Raw genomic sequence first — 18,495 nt, 5'->3', positions numbered from 1 at the left:
TCTTTCAAGAGCTTTTGCTGTAAAGGGACTCAGAAGTGATATGGCAGCTGGAGGTGAACGTGGGTCATGGCAAAGATTTATGTTTGGGAACGTAAGTGATGCTGCTGTACCAAAGGGGATGATCTAGTAGAGAAGGAACAGGTGCACCGAAGAGGGGGAAACTGTAGGCCAGAAATGTTTGAAATGGCAAGAGAGGATGGGATTGAGAATTTAGAGTAAACTTAGTGTGTACTTGGGTGCTGTGTTTTATTTCTCATTTTGGAATGAAGAGGTATATTTACCACTGGAACAGTTTCAGCCATCTCCAGGGTAGGGAAGAATATGAGTTCTGTTGTGACACTGGGCAGACTGAATGCCTCTGTATTGGGCTCATTCAACTTCTGTTGTAGAGGAGAGACCTCTTTGGAACTACTCTGTCTCTGTTGGTGGTGTTCAGTTTTTCTTAAAATGATAGAAAAGCTGATAAATTCAGTTTCTTAGATTTTGACATGGGTAGCAAGTTTGGCAGGTCCTGGGCAGAGCTAAGAAGGGAATGTGAATGAACGTGCCACTTCCTCATCCAGGTTCCTATACCAGTATGACTTGATGTTTTGATCAATTCAGTAGATCCTAGATCAGGCACGTGTTCTGGAATTCCAGCTGAGAGGTAGAAGTTTTGCCCTTTATGCTTTTTAAGCCACTGTTACTTCAATTGGAAAGTATAATGTAAAGCAACTAGATTTAATAAATGGTAATTTTAAATGTATTTTGTTTAAGTTTAAGTGTGCATTTGGTGGTATTGAAGCAACTGTTTTCATCGGCCTTCCTGGGGTCTGTGCTTTGTGTGTGGTGGGTGAGGATGGCGGTGTGAAGAAACGCAGTACCCTGTCTTAGAGTGTCTTTACAGCCTTGGAAGATTTTTTGTCCACTTGCTTTGAATCTGCTTTGCTATTTCACTCGTTTAAATTATTGGTGTCTACTCATCCAATTCATATTGTGAATTGAGAGCCACATCTGTCGCCACTCTGCCTTTTACAGCTTTCTGATTTGGTGGAAATAATACTGAAAAGGACATCTGCTAGGGTCTTAGTAATTCTTATATATAGCAGTCTGAGGACTGTTAGTTCAAAGTTAGCAGAACTATCATGAAGTCAAGAAGCAAGACGTAAATCAGATGAAGTCAGAATCTCAAAATTTAAATGTTTCTAATGTGAAGCTGTAGATCTTTGGAACTGTTGCTGTTTTTTGTTACATTAGGTCTTTCAGGAGGGTATATCTGAAAATACTTGGCCTGTCAGAAAGGCGGTACCTATTAGCCTTCAAACATTTTTACAACAAATATATTGATTATTTTATCATTAATGTAATATTTACATTTCTGTCACATGTTGGAGAGTAAGTCTTAAACTGAATTTCATTCAACTTTTGTTGAAAATGAACTTAAGATCGTGTTTAACACTCTTTGCCGCATCTACTGTGAGAATGAAGACCATTCTCAGCCATCAGACTGTTGACATTCCATGAAATGTCATTACTTTGAAGGGATGCACAGTTATTGTGAAGGGCCCTAGAGGCACCCTGTGGAGGGACTTCAATCACATTAGTGTAGAACTCAGTCTCCTTGGAAAGAAAAAGAAGAGGCTCCAGGTTGACAAATGGTGGGGAAATAGAATGGAACTGGCGACTGTTCGCATGACGTGTAATCACGTACAGAACATGATCAACGGTGTTACACTGGGCTTCTGTTAGTGGATGAGGTCTGTGCTTCCTCACTTCCCCATCAATGTTGTTATTCAGGAGAATGTTTCTCTTGTTGAAATCCAAAATTTTTTGGGTGAAAAATACATCTGCGGGGTTTGGATGAGGCCCGGCATTGCTTACTCAGTATCTCAAGCCCAGAAAGATGAGTTGATTACTGAAGGAAACGACATTGAACTTGTGTCAAATTCACCTGCTTTGATTCAGCAAGCCGCAACAGTTAAAAACAAGAATATCAGAAAAAATTTGGATGGTATCTATGTTTCTGAAAAAGGAACAGTCCAGCAGGCTGATGAATAAGATCTGAGTGGTCAGGCTATAGAAACAGCAAGATGCCAAATGATTTTCGGACTCGTTTGTGATATATATATATATATATATATATATATATATTTTTTTTTTTTTTCCTGCGGTACACGGGCCTCTCACTGCTGTGGCCCCTCCCACTGCGGAGCACAGGCTCTGGATGTGCAGGCTCAACGGCCATGGCTCACGGGCCCAGCTGCTCCGCGGCATGTGGGATCCTCCTGGACTGGGGCACGAACCCGTGTCCCCTGCATCGGCAGGAGGACTCTCAACCACTGCGCCACCAGGGAAGCCCCTCGTTTGTGATATTTTAAAGATGCAATAAAAGCTCTTTTGATTTGGGGAAAAAAAAAAAAAAGAAGATAGTGTTTAACAGATGTAGCTCAAGGATCAATTCTATTTACCTAATTCTGTACTGTACTTTTGTTTCTTGAGTTAACAAGAAAACCTGTCTAGCTCAGCCCAGAGAGAAATGCTTTTATCAGGCTTTATTTACTAAGCTGTTATCAAGTGTTTATAAGAAATAGCCAGGTGAGGAATGTTTTTATAATTTTTGCCCAAATTTCTGTTGAAGATGTATCATGTAACATCTTTCATTGTCCTTTATAATCCTATAAACTAGTTTGTCCTTAGAATTTAATGACAGGGAAAGTTTTTCTTTTGATCAACTGCTGTGTATCTTATAAAAAATTATTATTCTGTGAAGCATTATGTAATCCTTCGTTCCCTGGATTTTGAGAAGCTCCAAATTTAATGCTCTGATTATCAGTGTGTAGTAGCCTTGTAGCATCTGTGCGTTCAACTTACGGGAATTAAACTCTATGAGTTAACAAAGAAAAGAGAGAAAGAAGCAACATTTTTTTAAAAGCTTGGACCACTTTTTAAAAATTTAATTATTGTTTTATTTTGGAGTATAGTTGATTTACAATGTTGTGCTAGTTTCAGGTGTACAGCAGAGTGATTCAGTTATGTATATACATATATCCATTCTTTTCATATTCTTTTCCCAGATAGGTTATTACAGAATATTGAGTAGACTTCCCTGTGCTATACAGTAGGTCCTTGTTGATTATGTTTTATATATAGTAGTGTGTATATGTTAATCCCAACCTCCTAATTTATCCACCCCCCCACCTTTCCCTTGGTAACTATAAGTTTTTTTGTTTTTTTTTTTGCGATACGCGGGCCTCTCGCTGTTGTGGCCTCTCCCGTTGCGGAGCACAGGCTCCGGACGCACAGGCTCAGCGGCCATGGCTCACGGGCCCAGCCGCTCCACGGCATGTGGGATCTTGCCGGACCGGGGCACGAACCCGTGTCCTCTGCATCAGCAGGTGGACTCTCAACCACTGTGCCACCAGGGAAGCCCCTGGTAACCATAAGTTTGTTTTCAAAGTCTGTGAGTCTGTTTCTGTTTCATAGATAAGTTCATTTGTGTCATATTTTAGATTCTGCATATAAGTGATATCATATAGTATTTGTCTTTCTTTTTCTGACTTACTTAGTATGATAATCTCTATGTCCATCCATGTTGCTGCAAATGACATTATTTTTCTTTTTTTAATGGCTGAGTATTATTCCATTGTATATATATACCACGTCTTCTGTTTTTTTAAATAAATTTATTCATTTAATTAATTTATTTTTGGCTGCATTGGGTCTTTGTTGCTGCGTGTGGGCTTTCTCTAGTTGTGGCGAGCGGGGGCTACTCTTCTTTGCGGTGCGTGGTCTTCTCATTGCGGTGGCGTCTCTTGTTGTGGAGCATGGGCCCTAGGCGCGTGGGCTTCAGTAGTTGTGACACGTGGGCTCAGAAGTTGTGGCTCACAGGCTCTAGAGCGCAGGCTCAGTAGTTGCAGCACACGGGCTCAGTTGCTCTGCGGCATGTGGGATCTTCCCAGACCAGGGCTCAAACCCGTGTCCCCTGCATTGGCACATGGATTCTTAATCACTGCGCCACCAGGGAAGCCCCTGTACCACATCTTCTTTATCCAGTCCTCTGTTGATGGACATTTAGGTTGCTTCTGTGTCTTGGCTATTGTAAATAGTGCTGCAGTGAGCATTGGGGTGCATGTGTCTTTTCGAATTACAATTTCTCCAGATATATGCCCAGGAGTGGAATTGCTGAATCATATGGTAGCTCTATTTTTAGAGAAACAACAATTTAAAGAGTGCCCATGCTTCTATTTACCATTTTACTCTGGGAGCATATGCCCCAGAGGGTGTGTGCACTGGGAGATGCAGGAACCTCCCTCCCCCTTGTCTTAGTCTGCCAAGGTTTTTCCATGAGCATCTCATAGTGCCAAGTGTGATTTTAGTGGTTAAAGATAAGTTTTTCACACAAACTGTCCCTTGAGTCCAAACCAACTATTGATACTTTATCTGATACTAAATCAAATAACCAAAAATCTGTTTTTCTCTCTGCTAGATAGTTAGATTGTTTGCAAAAAGTCCTCCATAACTCCTTTCCCCGTACATACTCCACCTTGAAGAATCACCTCCAATTCTGAATCTGGGCTTGGCCATGTGACTTGCTTTGGCCATTGAGATAATAGCAAAGGTGAATCATTCAGAGACGTGAAATGTGTTGTGTATTGGGGCTTGGTCTCTCTTACTGCTCTTGGAACCTTGAGAACTACATGTATAAATCCAGGTTGTCCTGTTGAAGAGACCACATGGAAGGGAAGTGAGGTGTCCTGGCTGATAGCCTGCAAGTGCTTGAAATGTGAGTGAGGCCGTCCTAGACATGCGGGCCCGAATTGCCCACACAACAGAATCAGGAGCAATAATACATTTTTATTGTTTTTATGCTAGTAGTTATGGAGTGGGGTTTTTTGGTGATGGTCATTCTCATCAAAAGCTAACTAATATAACTTCCAGTGCTAGTGGACATTTTTGCTGACGCTATGTTGGACTTATCCAGAGATAGTATGGCCATGTCTTCTGTGGAATGTTCAAGGCTAATTTTGATTATATTCAGTTTCTGCTGTACATGCTGATGTGAGAACCAACCTCCACATAAGCTTTGGTTCCACTCTGTTTTATTCCTTCCTTTTGGTTTCTAATTTCTCCTTTTACCTTTAATTCTCATCTGTATATTGTTTACATGTTGTGCCTGTATTTTCTCTTAGATTTCTTTTATTGAGAATAAATTCAGGTCACATAAAAACCACCATTTGAACCATTTTAAAGAGCACAATACTGTGGGTTTTAGCATCAGTATATTTACAATGTTGTATAACCACCACCACTATCTAATTCCAGAAGATTTATATCACTCAAAAAAGAACCCTAGGACTTCTCTGGTGGTGCAGTGGTTGACAGTCTGCCTGCCGAGGCAGGGGACACGGGTTCGTGCCCCAGTCCAGGAGGATCCCACATGCCGCGGAGCGGCTGGGCCCGTGAGCCATGGCCGTTGAGCCTGCGCGTCCGGAGCCTGTGCTCCGCAACGGGAGAGGCCACAACAGTGAGAGGCCCACGTACCGCAAAAAAATAAATAAAAAAAATAATTAAAAAAAAAAAGAACCCTATAGTCTCTCCCCTGCCCCCCACATTCTTCCTTCATCCCATCCAAACAGTAATCTACTTTTTTTCTCTATTGATTTGCCTATTCTGGACATTTCATATAAATGGAATCAATGCAACATGTGGCCTTTTGTGCCTGGCTTCTTTTCCTTAGTATAATGTTTTCAAAGTTCAGTCATGTTGTACTATGTATCAGTAGTTCATTCTTTTTTATGGTGGAATAACATTGCATTGTATGGAGATATATATATAAAGAGAGAGAGAATAAATAAATAAATATATATATCTATATATATCTATCACCATTCATCAGTGTATGAGCATTTGGATCATTTCCACTTTTTGGCTCTTATGACTAATACCACCATGAGCATTAGTATACAAGCTTTTGTGTGAATATATGTTTTCAGTTCTCTTGGGTATATACTTAAGAGTGGAAATGCTGGGTCATAGCTTAACTCTGTGTTTAACTTTTGAGGAACTGCTGAAATGTTTTTCACGGTGGCTGCACCACTTTACACTAGTAGTATTTGAGGGTTCCAGTCTTTCCATATTCTTGTCAATCCTTATTTTCCTTTTTTTGATTATAGCCTAGTGTGTGTGTAGTAGGGTCTCATTGTGCTTTTTTTTTTTTTTTTTTTCCTGTACGTGGGCCTCTCACCGTTGTGGCCTCTCCCACTGTGGAGCACAGGCTCCGGACACGCAGGCCCAGCAGCCATGGCCAATGGGCCCAGCCGCTCCGCGGCACGCGGGATCCTCCCAGACCAGGGCACAAACCCGCGCCCCCTGCATCGGCAGGTGGACTCCCAACCACTGCGCCACCAGGGAAGCCCCTCATTGTGCTTTTGATTTATATTTTTCTAATAACTAGTGATGCTGAGCATCTTTTCATATGTTTATTAGCTTTTTGTACATCTTTGGAGAAATGCCTATTTAAGTCCATTACCTGTTAAAATTTTGTTGTTGTTCAGTTGTAAGTGTTCTTTATATATTCTGGATACTAGACTCTTATTGAGTATATCATTTGCAAATATTTTCTCCCATTCTGTGGGCTGTCTTTTCACTTCCTTGGTAGTGTCCTTAGACATACAGAAGTTTTTAAGTTGAAGTCCAATTTATCTATTTTTCTTTTGTTGCTTGTGCTCTTGGTGTCATGTTTAAGAAACGATTATCTAATCTAAAATTATGAAAATTTACAGCTACGTTTCCTTCTTAGAGTTTTTTGATTTGAGTTCTTACATTAAGTCTTTGATCCATTTAGAAATCATTTTTGTTTGTGGTGTGAAGTAGGCGTCTAAATTCATTCATATTCAGTTGTCCCAGCACCATTTATTGAAAAGACTACTCTTTCCTCATGGAATGGTCTTGGCATGCTCGTCAAAAATCAGTTGACCATAGATATATGGGTTTCTTTCTGGACTCCCAATTCTATGTCGTTGATCTGTGTATCTATCTTTATGTAATACCGCACTGTTTGGATTACTGTAATATTGTAGTAAGTTTTGAAATTGGGAATGTGAGTCCTCCAACTTTTTTTTTTTCCCCAAGATTAACTTGGCTATTCAGCATTACTGTATGAGTTTTAGGATCAGCTTGTCCATTTGTACAAAAAAAGAAAAAAAAAAAGGCAGTTGGAATTTTGATAGAGTTGCATTGAATCTATAGAGCCATTTGGAAAGTTTGTCATTTTAGCAATATTAGGAATTTCAATCCATGAACATGGATGACTTTCCCTTTATTTAGGTCTTCTTTAATTTCTTTCAACAACATTTTTTGGTTTTCAGTGCATAAGCCTCACACATCCTTGGTTAAATTTTGTTCATGTATTTTTAAAAAAATTATTGAAGTGTAGTTGATTTACAATGTTGTGTTAATTTCTGCTGTACAGCAGAGTGATTCAGTTATATATATATATTCTTTTTCATATTCTTTTCCATTACGTTTTATTACAGGATATTGGATATAGTTCCCTGTGCTGTACAGTAGAACTTTGTTGTTTATCCATTCTATATGAAATAGTTTGCATCTGCTAATCCCAAACTCCCAATCCATCTCCCCCACTCCCCTCTGCCTTGACAACCACAAGTCTGTTCTCTATGTCTGTGAGTCTGTTTCTGTTTCATGGATAAGTTCATTTGTGTCATATTTTAGATTCCACATATAAGTGACATCATATGGTATTTGTCTTTCTTTTTCTGACTTACTTCACTTAGTATGATAATCTCTAGGTCCATACATGTTGCCCCAAATGGCATTATTTCATGCTTTTTCTAATGGCTGAGTACTGTTCCATTGTATATATGTACCACATCTTCTTTATCCATTCATCTGTTGACGGACATTTAGGTTGTTTCCATGTCTTAGCTATGATAAATAGTGCTGCTATTGTTCATGTATTTTTATTGTAACGTGTCTCAATTTCTCACTGGATGTACACAAGGTATAAATTATAAATCAATAAAAATAAAAATTTTAATGTAGCTTGTCAGCTATCTAATGTAGCCAGACTTTTACTATAGAAGTCTGGGAGTAAGGACACTAGATTTCTAGTCTCAAAGGTATTATTATTGTTGCTGTTGTTATATTGGTTACATTCTCTCTGCTTTTATTTATTTATTTATAAAGTGGTACTTGCTGCGAGACTCTTGCACATTTTAATTTCATAGTGATTAGTAGTAACACTACAAAAAATAAGTTAAAATGATAACACTAGGAGGAAACACTTACATGACTCTTAAGTGCCATGTACTCTTCTGAGTGCTTTATGTGTATGAACTCATTTAATGAAATGAAATACTGAGTGGGGGTGCAGGGTTTTTTTGTTTTTTTTAAAATAAATTTATTTACTTATTTTTGGCTACGTTGGGTCTTTGTTGCTGTGTGCGGGCTTTCTCTAGTTGCAGCCAGCAGGGGCTACTCTTCATTGCGGTGTGCGGGCTTCTCATTGCAGTGGCTTCTCTTGTTGTGGAGCATGGGCTCTAGGCACACAGGCTCAGTAGTTGTGACTTGCAGGCTCTAGAGCGCAGGCTCAGTAGTTGTGATGCACGGGCTTAGTTGCTCCGCAGCATGTGGGATCTTCCCGGGCCAGGGCTCGAACCCATATCCGCTGTGTTGGCAGGCGAATTCTTCTCAACTGCTGCGCCACCAGGGAAGCCTGGGGGTGCAGTTTTAAAAGTTAAAGGACTGTGTGATTGTGGGTTTGTGTGTGTGAAACCTTACCTTCTGAATGACATTGAGAAAAAAAACAAACCATAATTTTAGCCTAGAGTTCTTAAAAAATTGCTATGGTGAGTAGTTTTTAAAAATTAAGATACTGATAACAGTATTAATGAACAAAGAGAGAGAGGTAGTATTTGTCAACTCAGCTTTTTTGGACTCTGATATTTATATTATCAGTAGAGAGGTTTGGACCTAGTGATTTCTAATTATTGGAGTGCCCAGCTCTCATTTTCTGTAATCAAATAACCTGAATATGAATAACCTGGGTACACCCCTGTCCTCTGTGTGGCATTTGAGAAGGATGTTTCAGGGGAGGGCTCTTTAAGGCATTAGAGAGAAAGCCCACTGGAGTGTAAGCTCCAAAAAGGCAGGGCCTGTGTTTTCCCTTGCACTGTTGTATCTCTGTCACAGCGCTTGGTATACAGTAGATTTTAAACAAACCTTATTTGGTTGAAAAATGAATGAACAAACAAACACAAGGCTGGAAAGGAATCATTTTGGATTTCGATTTCTTTTTGATAGTGGAAATAGCATTCTCTCCTTTGAGAGTATGTGTGCGTATTTGGATGGGAATGGGGGAGAGGAAGGATTACTGAAATAGAATATATTTAAATGAATAGAAGCTGTTTTTACTGTTTGTTTTTCTTCAGACTCACCTTGCATTTCATGAGGCTGAGCCCTTGCTCCACTATCTTCCTTGGGTGACAACTAACTCAGCCTTTACCCAGCTCAGACATCATCTTATCTGATTATCTTTCCACTTCCTACCTCTGGGCAGAGCCGAAGCTTGTATCCATCTGTGGTGTAGCACTTATCACGTGATTAATGACATCCTTAGCTTCTGTCATATATGTCCTTTCTCCTAGGCTGTGGACACCTTACTGGATGTGTCTTATGCTTTATTTTGTGTCCCAGAACCTGATAACATATCTGGCACTTAGCAGATGCTCAGTTAACAGTTGTTGAATGTGTAGATGTGTATCAGTTCAGAACAAAGTTATGGCAAAACCAACTGACTGTGCTTTCCTGTTTGCTGTTTTTAAGAAACTTTACATGCATTTTTCTGATTTACACCTCATGATACTCCTTTAAGGTTGGTATCATTATCCTCATTTTATAGGTAAGGAAATAGTCTCAGAGGAGTTAAGTAACTTGCATGAAGTTATACAGCTAATAAATGGCAGAGCTAAGATTTAGAGCCAGGTCAGTCAGACTCAAAAGTTCAGGTTCCTGTAGGCAAAACATTCTCTGACATAAATCGTAGAAATGTTTTCTTAGGTTATTCTCCCAAGGCAATAGAAATAAAAGCAAAAATAAACAAATGGGACCTAATCAAACTTATAAGCTTTTGCACAGCAAAAGAAACTAAACAAAATGAAAAGACACCTATGGACTGGGAGAAAATATTTGGAAACAATGTGACCAACAAGGGTTTAATTTCCAAAATATACAAACAGCTTATACAATTCAGTAACAAAAACCAAACAACCCAATCAAAATATGGGCAGAAGACCTAGACATTTCTCCAGAGAAGACATTCAGATGGCCCATAGGCACATGAAAAGATGCTCAATATCACTAATTATCAGGGAAATGCAGATCAAAACTACAATAAGATATTACCTCACACTGTTCATAATGGCCATCATTAAAAAGTCCACAAACGATAAGTGCTGGAGAGGGTGTGGAGAAAAGGGAACCCTCCTACACTATTGGTGGGAATGTAAATTGGTGAAGCCACTATGCAAAACGGCATGGAGGTTTCTTGAAAAACTAAAAATAGAGTTACCATATGATGCAGCAACCCCACTCCTGGGCATGTATCCAGAGAAAACCGTAATTCGAAAAGATACATGCACCCCAATGTTCATAGCAGCACTATTCACAATAGCCAAGACATGGAAGCAACCTAAATGTCCATGGACAGATGAATGGATAAAGAAGATGTGGTACATATATACAATGGAATATTACTCAGCTATAAAAAAGAATGAAATAATGTCATTTGAAGCAACATGATGGACCTAGAGATTATCATACTAAGTGAAATAAATCAGACAGAGAAAGACAAATATCATATGATATGACTTATATGTAGAATCTAAAATATGATACAAGTGATCTTATTTATAAAACAAAAAGAGACTCACAGACATAGAAGACAAGCTTATGAAGGGGAAAGTGGGTGGGGGAGGGATAAATTAGGAGTTTGGGATTAGCAGATACAAACTACTATGTATAAAATAGATAAGCAACAAGATCCTACTGTATAGTACAGGGAACTATATTCAATATCTTGTAATAACCTATAATGGAAAAGAATCTGTATATGTATAACTGAATCACTTTCTTCTACACATGAAACTAACACGACATTGTAAATCAACTATACTTCAATTAAAAAGAAAAAAGTTCAGGTTCCTTCTACTAAATCATGCTGCTTAGCCAGAAGTTCTAACGTAAGCAGTTGGTGAAATAAGGTAACGGAGGGTGACATAGGGAAAGGAATCTTTAGTATAATGTTTAAAGAACCATTGTTTATGTCATTTGCAGCTCTGTCAGGGAACATATTAAAATTTTGAGAGTTAACATGTCAAAGGTATAGGCCTGCCTTCTAGATGGTTGAATTTTCTGTGTTTAATACTATAGTAATATAGGGAACAGGTGGGTTTCTAAAATGTTGAGCTACATAGAATTTTAGGGCTAAAGACTATGTTAGAGCTCATCAGCTTCAGTGCATTAATCTTAGAGATGACATCATAGGGTCTCAGAGTTTGTGAGTTTTGCTTTCCGTTGCATTGTCAGTTAAGAGCAGAGAAGGTTCTTCTGTACCATGAGGCTCACTTTTACATGTTAACAAGAGATTCGGAATAGTGGCGGACAAAGAGCTGTCACATTGAAGAGATAGCACAAGAGAGCTTGGAGGAAACACCGTCAATTCTCAACATCAGAGGTGTGTGGGGCTCTGGGTTGAGTAAACTCTGAGCTGCCAGCCCCATCAGAAAAAAGAACCTCGTGCATAGGGCAGAATTAATCCTCAGGAACATTTCAGAGGAGAAAAAGATCCTGTTAGTTTTTTGTTGATTTATGGTTCAAAGACAAAGACCATGCTGATTTGAAATGCAGATGGATGTACTTTTGAAAAAGAATTTTCCTGCAAGTCTGTCCAGTGACAATAAGAGAAACTAAATATGGTGAGAGGGCTGAAGTAGATGCTTCCGTTACCTTTGAGGTTTGGTTTCTGAAGTAAATACCATTGAGGCTTAAATAAACGGAAATCATTAAGCCATCTAATACTTGTTGCATACGTATTGTGTTTCAGGCAGTGTACCAGTTGCTAGATCATGCCAAATATTATACTTTCTTTTGCTTGGTTTGTGTTAAGACAGAGTATTCAGAGGGGGAAAAAATACTTGGAAATATGTTTTTGAGAAATTGCTGTGGAACAGAATGGATGTTTATATGTCTGTATAACATGTATACACACACATAGATATTAACTAATTTATTCTGTGTGGCTATCTAAATATCAGTATTCTTATTTACGTAAAGTTGATTTTTTACAATTTCACACAGCACTGGAAAAAATTGGACATCTATTTTATAGAATATAATTTTTCAAATGGAATTTTCAGACACACTGAAATATGCAATCATCTGTTGGCAAAACATGATATTAAGATTTAATGCTTGGGGGACTTCTCTGGTGGCGCAGTGGTTAAGAATCTGCCTGCCAATGCAGGGGACACGGGTTCGAGCCCTGGTCTGGGAAGATTCCACGTGCCGCGGGGCAACTAAGCCCGTGCGCCACAACTACTGAGCCTGCGCTCTAGAGCCCGCGAGCCACAACTATTGAGTCCGCGTGCCAAAACTACTGAAGCCCGCGCGCCTAGAGCCTGTGTTCTGCAACAAGATAAGCCACTGCAATGAGAAGCCTGCGGACCGCAGCAAAGAGTAGCCCCCGCTCTCTGAGACTAGAGAAAGCCCGTGCACAGCAACAAAGACCCAACGCAGCCAAAAATGAATAAATAAATGAATAAATTAAAAAAAAGATTTTATGCTTGGATATCACCCCCAAAGGAGAACTGTCTAGAGTCAAAATCTTTGTATGGTTAGGGAATGCTTATGTGTGGGAAACATTTGTTTTGGAGAAGGTAGTTGAAAGTAATAGGATGATGGTGAAATGAAAGTTCACTACCAAATGTAAGGTAGATAGCTAGTGGGAAGCAGCTGCATAGCACAGGGATATCAGCTCGGTGCTTTGTGACCACCTGGAGGGGTGGGATAGGGAGGGTGGGAGGGAGGAAGATGCAAGAGGGAAGAGATATGGAAACATATGTATACATATAACTGATTCACTTTGTTATAAAGCAGAAACTAACACACCATTGTAAAGCAATTATACCCCAATAAAGATGTTAAAAAAAAAAGAATAAAAAAAATACTAGATTTGAATTCAAGCTGTTGACAAATTCTGGAAGTTTCATGAAACCATTTCTCAATTCTTTAACACCTAGAATGGCCTTGTTTCTTTCCAAAGATTTGTACCATGTGTATCGAATAAACGTTTTTCCCCATGCAAATGTATTTTTAATTCTATAATTGAATCCATATTGGCACATTATTCTAGTTAAAATTTATTTTAATTTCAGCCATGTACTTGGAATGCATTTCGTATGTAAAGTGAAGAATATATATAGTTAAAAGAGTCATTCTTCTGTAACTAAGGCTACTGCTTTTCTGTTTAGCTTCTTTTCTACACTAACAAAATATGCAAAATTAAAACTCATAGTGGAGAGCCAGTATAAAACTTCTGAACATACAGATGGCCAACAAACACATTTGTCAACAGCTTGAATTGCAAAGATGCTCAACATCACTAATTATTAGAGAAGTGCAAATCAAAACTACAATGAGGTATCACCTCACACCGGTCAGAATGGCCATCATGAAAAAATCTACAAACAGTAAATACTGGAGAGGGTGTGGAGAAAAGGGAACCCTCCTGCACTGTTGGTGGGAATGTAAATTGATGCAGCCACTGAGGAGAACAGTATGGAGAGCCCTTAAAAAACTAAAAATAGAACTACCGTATGACCCAGCAATCCCACCACTGGCCATATACCCTGAGAAAACCATGATTCAAAAAGACACATGCACCCCAATGTTCATGCAGCACTATTTAGAATAGGCAGGACATGGAAGCAACCTAAATGTCCATTAACAGAGGAATAGATACAGATGTGGTACATATATACAATGAAATATTACTCAGCTATAAAAAGGAATGAAATTGGGTCACTTGTAGAGACATGCCTGGACCTAGAGACTGCCATACAGAGTGAAGTAAGTCAGAAAGAGAAAAACAAATATCATATATTAACGCATATATGTGGAATCTGAAAGAAATGGTATAGATGATCTTATTTACAAAGCAGAAATAGAGACATGGACGTAGAGAACAAACGTATGGATACCAAGGGGGAAAGGGGAGTGGGATGAATTGGGAGATTGGGATTGACATATATACACTATTGATACTATGTATAAAATAGATAACTAATAAGAACCTACTATATAGCACAGGGAACTCTACTCCATGCTCTGTGGTGACCTAAATAAGAAGGAAATCCAAAAAAGAGGGGATATATGTGTATGTATAGCTGATTCACTTTATTATACAGTATAAAGTAACACAATATTGTAAAGCAACTATACTCCAATAAAAAAAATTCTGAGAATGACAGAGTGAACACATGCCATTTAAAAACTTTATTTCCTTTTTATGATTCAGATTAAAATCAAGCAACTTTTAAGAAAGAAAATTTTCATATATATTATACATGGAAGTGATTATATAGACCAGAATATTAATATCTACTTTTATTCATGTGTTGGTGTATCTCTAGCCATCTGTCAAAATTCTCTTCATATGTCATATCCACATTGAAGTGGTCCACCATACTTCAAAGGGGGGTAATTGTTATCTCTTTAGTGATTACATGTTAGTGATTTTTAGGGGCTATTAGTGTTCCAGAACACTTTGTACATATCACTTTTATAGCCCTCAACAGCTTGTATGGTAGCTCTTTGTTTTTAAGTCTCTTTTCCCTGTGCCACTCTAGAGTAAAAATCATGCCTTGCTCATTTTTGTAACCACCTCAACGCCTCATGCGTAGTTCCTCATACATCATGGCTATGCAATAAATGCCAGAATGAATGATTATATATGAATGTCTGAAACTACTCCTGTGAACAGATTGGTTCATGAACTGAACATGGTGAAAAGATGGATGAGTGAAGAAATGAATGAGGAAACATTTAAGGGAAGGAAGAGAGTTGACAGGGATTAGAGATGAATGAAATGAGAATGAGGTGGTCAAGAATGGTGTAGTATATTAATTATATGTCCCAGTTATCTACTGTTGTGTGACAAACTACCTTAAACTTACAGGCACACAACAACAACCATTTTATCACACTCGTGGATTCTGTAGGCTAAGAATTGGACAGGGCACAGTGGGAATGTCTATTCCACAATATCTGGGCTCTTGGAAAACTTGCTACCTGGGAGCAACTTGGACAATTAAGGGCTGGAATCATCTGAGAGTTTTTCTCAGTCATATATCTGTCTCCTGGGCTGGGATGATTTGAAGGCTGGACTCAGCAGGAATTCTGCACTAGAACACTTATATGTGGCTTCTGCATTTGGCAGGAGCTTCTCTCAGTATGGTGGCTAGGTTCCAAGAAGGAGTGTTCCAAGAATGAGAAGTCCAAAAGAACAAGGGAGGAGGTACTTGGCCTTTTCGGGCTTAGCCTCAGAGATTACATAGTATCCCTTCTGCTGTACTATATTAGTTGAAGGAATCAAAATCCCACTCAGATTCAAGGGGAGGAGTGTCAGTGAATTTGCATCTGTTTTAAAAAAGAGCAGCATTACATATCATAGATGGTCCAGATAATGATGATGATGGGTAGAGCAAAGAACAGGGAAGTACATTGTCAGCTTACTTCATTAGGGATAGGGTATATGAAAAAGGCCCAGTTCCATTCTTTGGCGTGTAGCTGTCCAGTTTTCCCAACACCATTTATTGAAGAGACTGTCTTTTCCCCCATTGTATATTCTTGCCTCTTTTGTTGTAGCTTAATTGACTGTATGAGCATAGGTTTATCTGGGGACTCTCTATTCTGTTCCACTGATTCCAGTGCCATACAGTTTTGATTACCATAAGTTTGTAGTATAGTTTGAAATCAGAGAGTGTTATGCCTCCAGCTTTGTTATTCTCTCTTAAAATTGTTTTGGCTATTTGGGGTCATTTGTGGTTCCATACAAATTTTAGGATTATTTGTTTTAGTTCTGTGAAAAATGCCATTGGTATTTTGATAGGGATTACATTGAATCTCTAGATTGCTTTGGGTAGTATGGACATCTAAATGGTATTGATTCTTCCAATCCATGAGCATGGTATATCTTTCCATTTATTTGTGTTGTCTTCAGTTTCTTTCCTCAGTGTCTTATAGTTTTCAGAGTATAGGTCTTTCATCTCATTGGTTAAATTTATTCCAGTTGTAAATGGGATTGTTTGCTTCATTTCTCTTTCTGATGGTTTGTTATTAGTATATAGAAATGCAGCAGATTTATTTATATTACTTTTCTTATACCATATTCAAAAATAAACTCAAAATGGATTAAAGACTTGAATGTAAAACCTGAAACGGTAAAACTCCTAGAACATATAGGCAGTTACTCTCTTTGACATCAGTCTTAGTAATATCTTTTTGGATATGTTGCTAGGGCAACAAAAGCAAAAATAAACAAATGGGACTACATCAAACTAAGCCTTTGCACAGCAAAAGAAACAACCAACAAAACAAAAAGACAGCCCATTGAATGGGAGAAGATATTTGCAAATGATATATTTGATAAGGGGTTAATATCCAAAGAACTCCTACAACTCAATATCAAAAAACAAACAGCCTGATTAAAATATGGGCGGAGGATCTGAATAAACATTTTTCCAAAGAAGACATAAAACAGGCATAGGAAAAGATGCTTGATACCACTAATTGCCAGGGAAATGCAAATCAAATTGTATACAATGAGGTATCACCTCACACCTGTTAGATTGGCTATTAACCAAAAAGACAAGAAACAACAAATATTGTCAAGGATGTGGAGGAAAGGGAGCCCTTGTGCCCTGTTGGTGGAAATGTAAATTGGTGCAGTATAGAAAACTATATGGAGGTTCCTCAAAAAATTAAAAATAGAACTACCATATGATCCAGCAATTCCACTTATGGATATTTATCTGAAGAGAATGAAAACACTAACTCGAAAAGATGTACACCCCTCAGTGTTCATTGCAGCATTATTTACAATAGCCAAGATACGCAAGCAACTTAAGTGTTCTTTGATAGATGAGTGGATAAAGAAGGTATGGTATATATGTGCAATGGAATACTACTTGGCCGTAAAAAGGAATGAAATCTTGCCATTTGCAGCGACAGGGATGGACCTGGAGGGTATTATGAAATAAGTCAGACAGAGAAAAATAAGTGAAATGAATCAGACAGGGAAAATCAAATACTATATGATGTAACTTATGTGTGGAATCTACACAACAAAACAAATAGACAAACAAAAACAAAACAGAAATAGACTCATAGGTACAGAGAACAAACTGGTGGTTGCCAGAGGGGAGGTGGGTAGGAGGATGGATAAAATAGGTGAAGAGGATTAAGAGGTACAGTCTTCCAGCTGTAAAGCAAATAAGACATGGGGAAGTAACATACAGTATAAGGAATATAGTTAGTAATACTGTAATAACTTTGCTGACAGATAGTAACTAGACTTTTATGGTAATCATTTCATAATGTATAAAAATATTGGATCACTGTGTTGTACACCTGAAACTAATATAATATTGTGTGCTAATTATAATCCCATTAAAAAAAGGTCACTGGACATCTTCCACAGTAATTAGATCATGGCTTATATTCATACTTTTTAAAAGTAAATTTATTTATTTTATTTTATTTATTTTTTGCCACATTGGGTCCTCGTTGCTGTGTGTGGGCTTTCTCTAGTTGTGGTGAGCGGGGGCTACTCTTCGTTGCGGTGCGCGGGCTTCTCATTGTGGTGTTTTCTCTTGCTGCGGAGCATGGGCTCTAGGCATGCAGGCTTCAGTACTTGTGGTGCACGGGCTCAGTAGCTGTGGCCTGCAGGCTTTAGAGCTCAGGTTCAGTAGTTGTGGTGCAGGGGCTTAGCTGCTCTGTGGCATGTGGGATCTTCCTGGACCAGAGCTCAAATCCATGTCCCCTGCATTGGCAGGCGGATTCTTAACCACTGTGGTTAAGAAGCCCCATGATACTTTTTGAATGTAGTTTACAATTTTCATTTGTTACAAGTGATGTATGAGAATGTTTAGTATTTTTATCAGTGTATTTTTACTCTTTTAGAGATCAGGTATGTAACAGCTGGCATTTCAGTTTTGGAAATTTTTCATTAACTGAGCCTCACAAGCCTTAGAAGTAAGGGTAAATAATTCTCTGGTCTAATTTGCCATCTTGTTTTAGTATGCTCTGTAGTTTCAGTTGTGATGCTTACCTTTGGTGAGCTTTCTAATGATTCTTTTATAAAAAGACAGCAATTTGATTATACTCACTTTACCTGACTGCCCACTATTATTTGGTACTTTGTTAGCCTGTACAGAA

The 18,495-nt window shown here is 38.5% G+C and overlaps 1 protein-coding gene and 1 pseudogene across 4 annotated transcripts in view; both read left to right on the top strand.

Annotated features, from left to right (window-relative positions):
• TEC (tec protein tyrosine kinase) overlaps window positions 1-18,495 on the top strand; it is a 149,427-nt gene that overhangs the window by 27,103 nt on the left and 103,829 nt on the right. The gene's annotated exons all lie outside the window — the stretch shown is intronic.
• The window catches only part of LOC149749145 (large ribosomal subunit protein uL6 pseudogene), a 36,443-nt pseudogene extending 17,948 nt beyond the window's left edge, over window positions 1-18,495 (top strand).

This window comes from Delphinapterus leucas, chromosome 5, assembly GCF_059928025.1.
Source record: "Delphinapterus leucas isolate spDelLeu-1000000601 "Yukka" chromosome 5, BTC_Dleu_Yukka2, whole genome shotgun sequence".
Classification (NCBI taxonomy): Eukaryota; Metazoa; Chordata; class Mammalia; order Artiodactyla; family Monodontidae; genus Delphinapterus; species Delphinapterus leucas.
Note: the sequence above shows the minus strand (reverse complement) of the source record. Positions and strands in the feature narration are given on the sequence as shown.